Genomic DNA, 5,712 nt, shown 5'->3' on the forward strand with positions numbered 1-5,712 from the left:
GGCACCTTACTTTTTCAATCTTTATCAATGGCCTGCCACTGGCTCATGGTAAAGCCAGTGTGTCTATGTATGCCGATGACTCAACACTATACAGGTCAGCTACCACAGCAAGTGAAATCACTGCAACACTTAAAGAGCTGAAGTCAATTTCAAAATGGGTAGAAAGAAATAAGTTAATCCTAAATATAAAAAAAAAAACTAAAAGCATTGTATTTGGGACAAATCATTCACTAAACCTCAACTAAATATTGGAATGAATAATGTGGAAATTGAGCAAGTTGAGGAGACTGAAGAGCTTGGAGTAACCCTGCAATTCTAAACTGTCATCGTCAAAACGTATTGATGCAACAGTAGCTAGGATGGGTACAGGTCTGTTGATAATAAAGCTCTGCCTTCTTAACAGCACTATCAACAAGGCAGGTCCTACAGGCCCTAGTTTCTACCTTCTTAACAGCACTATCAACAAGGCAGGTCCTACAGGCCCTAGTTTCTACCTTCTTAACAGCACTATCAACAAGGCAGGTCCTACAGGCCCTAGTTTCTACCTTAACAGCACTATCAACAAGGCAGGTCCTACAGGCCCTAGTTTCTGCCTTCTTAACAGCACTATCAACAAGGCTCTAGTTTTGTTGCACTTGACCAGTGGAGGCTCCTCAGAGGAGGAAGGGGAGGACCATCCATTTTTATAAAAATAAAAATAAACATTAAAAAAGTTATCCTTTTTAGATAAAACTATACTAAATATATTCCTGTCACCAAATAATTGATTCAAATACACTGTTTTGCAATGAAGGTCTACAGTAGCTTCAACAGCACTCTATAGGGTAGCACCATGGTGTAGCCGGAGGACAGCTAGTTTCCGTCCATACATTGACTTCAATGCAAAACCTAGGAGGCTCATGGTTCTCACCCCCTTCCATAGACTTACATAGTAATCATGACAACTTCCAGAGGACATCCTCCAACCTATCAGAGCTCTTGCAGCATGCACAGACATGTTGTTCACTCAATCAAAGGATCAGAGAATGAATCTAGTACTGAAAGCATAAGCTACACCTAGCTAGAACTGCAGTGCAGTGCATAACATGTGGTGAGTAGTTGACTGAAAGATAAAGACAATAGTTGAACACTTTTGAACAAATTAATTTCTTCAAAATGGAAAAGCAAGAGAGCGAGAGACTTACTTAGCTAGGAATGCAGCTAGCTAGTTTAGCCTACTCAAACACCCGACTCAAACAGAGGGATGCTATGTTAGCTAGCTGGCCATGGCTGTCCAACACTGGAAATCTTTCAAGTCAAGGTAATCTTTTGGTATTATTAATTTATTGCCACCAGGGCATGGTGACAACAATGTAGGCTGTGTGTAGCAGTTAGCGGTTATGATAAGAAGGTTTGTCTTGGAAAATTTTTGCCTGGTCACAGACAGGTGTGTTGTGCACTGAAGTCCACAAGTGAAGGGAAAAGGTGAGAAAAGGAGAGCTTGTAGATGCAAGAAGGAATACAACAAGCAAAGTGATCATGCTGTTTGTATGTGGCTGCTATGAAAGTGAACTGTGTTTGCGTGTGATCAGGTGTGTCTTAATTCCACCGATTCTAAAAAAATATATACAGACATACATATTAATAAATACAGAAAAAAAGAAAAAAAGAACCGAAAGTCCCTTGAACCCAATCTGACACAAAGAGAATATTCATATGGGAGACGAGCCTATACACAATCTATATACACAATATATACACAATCTATATACACACCATTTATCACATAGAAGCTAAGTATTTTTTTAAACAATTTAATTATAGGTAGCGTTTTTTCTTTTATTCCAGCCTTTATCTAAATATTCTGCAAACGGAAATACACAATGGACAAAAAAACATTTAAATTTCTCCCCATCACTCAGCCACCTAATGCCAGAGTATATCTGGTGTGCTTTCTGGAATAAGAGCAAGTGTGTATAGAGGTAGAAAGGGCAATAGAGGATAAAATCAGTTTCATTCTCTATTTCTTCAAGGTCACAATAGTTACATAGTCTTTCCTCTTCCATTTCACCACAATACCGACCTGTTTCAATACGCAGATACAATATCCCTGATCTGACCTGTTTCAATACGCAGCAGATACAATATCCCTGATCTGACCTGTTTCAATACACAGAGGCAATATCCCTGATCTTACCTGTTTCAATACGCAGAGGCAATATCCCTGATCTGACCTGTTTCAATACGCAGAGGCAATATCCCTGATCTGACCTGTTTCAGAACGCAGTGGCAATATCCCTGATCTGACCTGTTTCAATACACAGAGGCAATATCCCTGATCTGACCTGTTTCAATACACAGAGGCAATATCCCTGATCTGACCTGTTTCAATACACAGAGGCAATATCCCTGATCTGACCTGTTTCAATACACAGAGGCAATATCCCTGATCTGACCTGTTTCAATACACAGAGGCAATATCCTTGATCTGACCTGTTTCAATACACAGAGGCAATATCCTTGATCTGACCTGTTTCAATACGCAGAGGCAATATCCTTGATCTGACCTGTTTCAATACACAGAGGCAATATCCTTGATCTGACCTGTTTCAATACACAGAGGCAATATCCTTGATCTGACCTGTTTCAATACACAGAGGCAATATCCTTGATCTGACCTGTTTCAATACACAGAGGCAATATCCTTGATCTGACCTGTTTCAATACACAGAGGCAATATCCCTGATCTGACCTGTTTCAATACACAGAGGCAATATCCCTGATCTGACCTGTTTCAATACACAGAGGCAATATCCCTGATCTGACCTGTTTCAATACACAGAGGCAATATCCTTGATCTGACCTGTTTCAATACACAGAGGCAATATCCTTGATCTTATCTGTGCACATAGTGATCTCTTGCTTTTAGGTGGGTTATACATAATATATCTCTCACACACCAATTCACCCTGAATCAAACAAAAAGTTCTCAATTTGGGTTTATGATTAATCTCCTCCGGCAATTTTTTTTTCATTTTGCATCAACAGTTGTTTTTTAATCATATCTATATCTCCCTAGTGGTTAGAGCGTTGGGCCAGTAACCGAAAGGTTGCTGGATCCAATCCCCGAGCTGACAAGGTAAAAATCAGACGTTCTGCCTCTGAGCAAGGCAGTTAACCCACTGTTCCCCGGGCGCCGAAGACGTGGATGTCGATTAAGGCAGCCCCCGCCCCCCCCACCCCCCACCTCTCTGGTTCAGAGGTTCAATGCAGGAAGACACGTTTTCAGTTGAATACATTCAGTTGTACAAATGACTAGGTATCCCCCTTTCCCTTAATTTGGTTTTCGTAAAGACGTTCACAGTCAAACTCTTAAAAAAGGGTCGAACACTTCAGTTGCCCAGGCTCCCCCTATGGATAGATCCAATTGAAAAACTTTACAAGCTATTCTGGCAGTTGACATCTCCAACAGTCTATTCCAAAGTCTCACCATACACGCCTTCCATCTCACCTCACAGGGCTCCCAGCCCATATCGGCAGTTATTGCAAGTAGAGGTGCAAACTTGTGGACACCTACAACTTAATATACTACTCTGTTATGGACATGTTTGTTTTTGAGATACCTCTTAGCACCCCACACTCCTGCTGAATAATCCAGAACAGGGCACACGCGTGTCTGTTAAAGTTTGTAACATGTAGCATAATCAATATCTTTGAGTGTTTTTGTTTTTCCTATAACTGCCCCAAGAGCTCTACTTGCTGAGTCGGCCAGGGCAGATGTTCCGTATAGAAAGGTAATATGTTCATCAATAAAAAGACCCAAATATTTATAATTGCTAGTAAACTCAACAGTCTTCACCAAAACAACACTAAAAAACACTTCTCTTACTACCTGGTTTTCTAAAAGTCATTATCTGTGTTTTAGTCTGGTTGATCATGAGTCTCCATCTTTTACACCAACAGACTGCACATAATAACATGTTCTACAGGTCTTGTTCAGTTTCTGACATCAGAATAATATCATCAACATATAAAGGATACTTAGCATTTCATCATCATATCCTACTCCAATATTTAACTTTCTTTTGCCAAATAATTTATAAACAAAGCAAACAAGGTCGGTGATAAGGAGTCTCCTTGTTTTGCACCATATTCATTAACACGCACACAAGCAATTGGTACTTTGTAAAGAAACTGGATTACGTGATAAAATTTCCCATCAACCCCTGTCTTTAACAAACTATAGGCTAAAATATCCCTATTTACAAAATCAAAGGCTTTCTGGAAATCAATGAAACATGCAAAAATAGGCTTCTCTTCATGTAATCTATTTATTGTACAGGCCAAGAAGATATGATTTATATAGGCTCTGGATATACGAAAAATATTATTATTTTTCCACCAGAATGTTTTGATCCTCTAAAAGAGTCATTAGCCTGTTGAGGATGGATGAATATAATTTATTAACCATAAACCTATACCTCTATAGTTCAGGGGTACTCTCATTTTTTTTAAAGATTTGGGAATGGGATTCACTATAGACTTATACCAAATGGATGGCAGTATACTGTACTCAAAAACACATTTGGAGCAAATCATATTTTATAAATCAATTAATTTAGTGGATTTTAAAACCTCATCAGGCAGTTCATCAATGCCAAACACTTTCCCATTTTTTGCAGCTTCAATCACCTTAACTTCTGCCACAGACAGCTCCTTGTTTAAATACGGGTTACTTATATATAAGACGGTTCTAACATTGTATTTATTGTATTTCTCATTTTAGTTTTCAGGGAACATATGTCTTTAATAAAATTTTTCCTCAAAATATGTCACATTTTCGTTACCTGCCAATACCTGGCTCTGGTCCATTTCACTTTAATATCACAACCACTTATATTACAGTGTCTGATCCCAAGATCTGATGAAATCTCTTTGTGGCAAATAGTCAATAAGTATTGAGTTTCTGCTGAGTAATAGTCAGCTGGCTAGCTGTTCATTCACACCTGTAAGCTGTGGGTGCCTGAGTGACCAACCACATATTGAATGATTGACAGGTCTGAATCCCTATCAACTCTCTTGACAGGCCAAAATGTTAAGAATGAGGAAATTGAATGGGAGGAATAATATTGTTTTAACCAATAAGGATTGGAATTTTGCACTGTCTAGGTCAAGGGTAAAAAAGAAAAAAAAGTTAAATTGCACATAGAGTTTATCTTTTTGTCACAATAATGTAGTACAATTACAAATATGAATTTTGATTTATCTTTTAACAATTTTCTTTCTCAATATGGCAGTGTTATCCGGAAGGGCATTGGACAAAAAACGGTCAACTTGAAAATGAAAACTGGAGTTTTGCGTTTAAATTTGGTCATTGATTATGTTTACATATAAACAATATTGATAACGTATTATTACGTTTCCAACTAATTCTATCATGAAGGCTTCTACATAGTAAAATATGTTTTCGCGAGCTAATTTGTTATTATGTAGGTCTATTTTGATTAATATACTGAACAAAAATATAAACGCAACATGCAACAATTTCAACAAATTTACTGAGTTACAGTTCATATAAGGAAATCAGTCAATTTAAATAAATTCAGTAGGCCCGAATCTATGGATTTCACTTGACGGGGAATACAGATATGTATCCGTTGGCCACAGATACCTTAAAAAAAAAAGTGAGTGCGTGAAATCAGAAAACCAGTCAGTATCTGGTGTGACCATTTG

This window comes from Salmo trutta, chromosome 4 (assembly GCF_901001165.1).
Source record: "Salmo trutta chromosome 4, fSalTru1.1, whole genome shotgun sequence".
NCBI classification, from domain to species: domain Eukaryota; kingdom Metazoa; phylum Chordata; class Actinopteri; order Salmoniformes; family Salmonidae; genus Salmo; species Salmo trutta.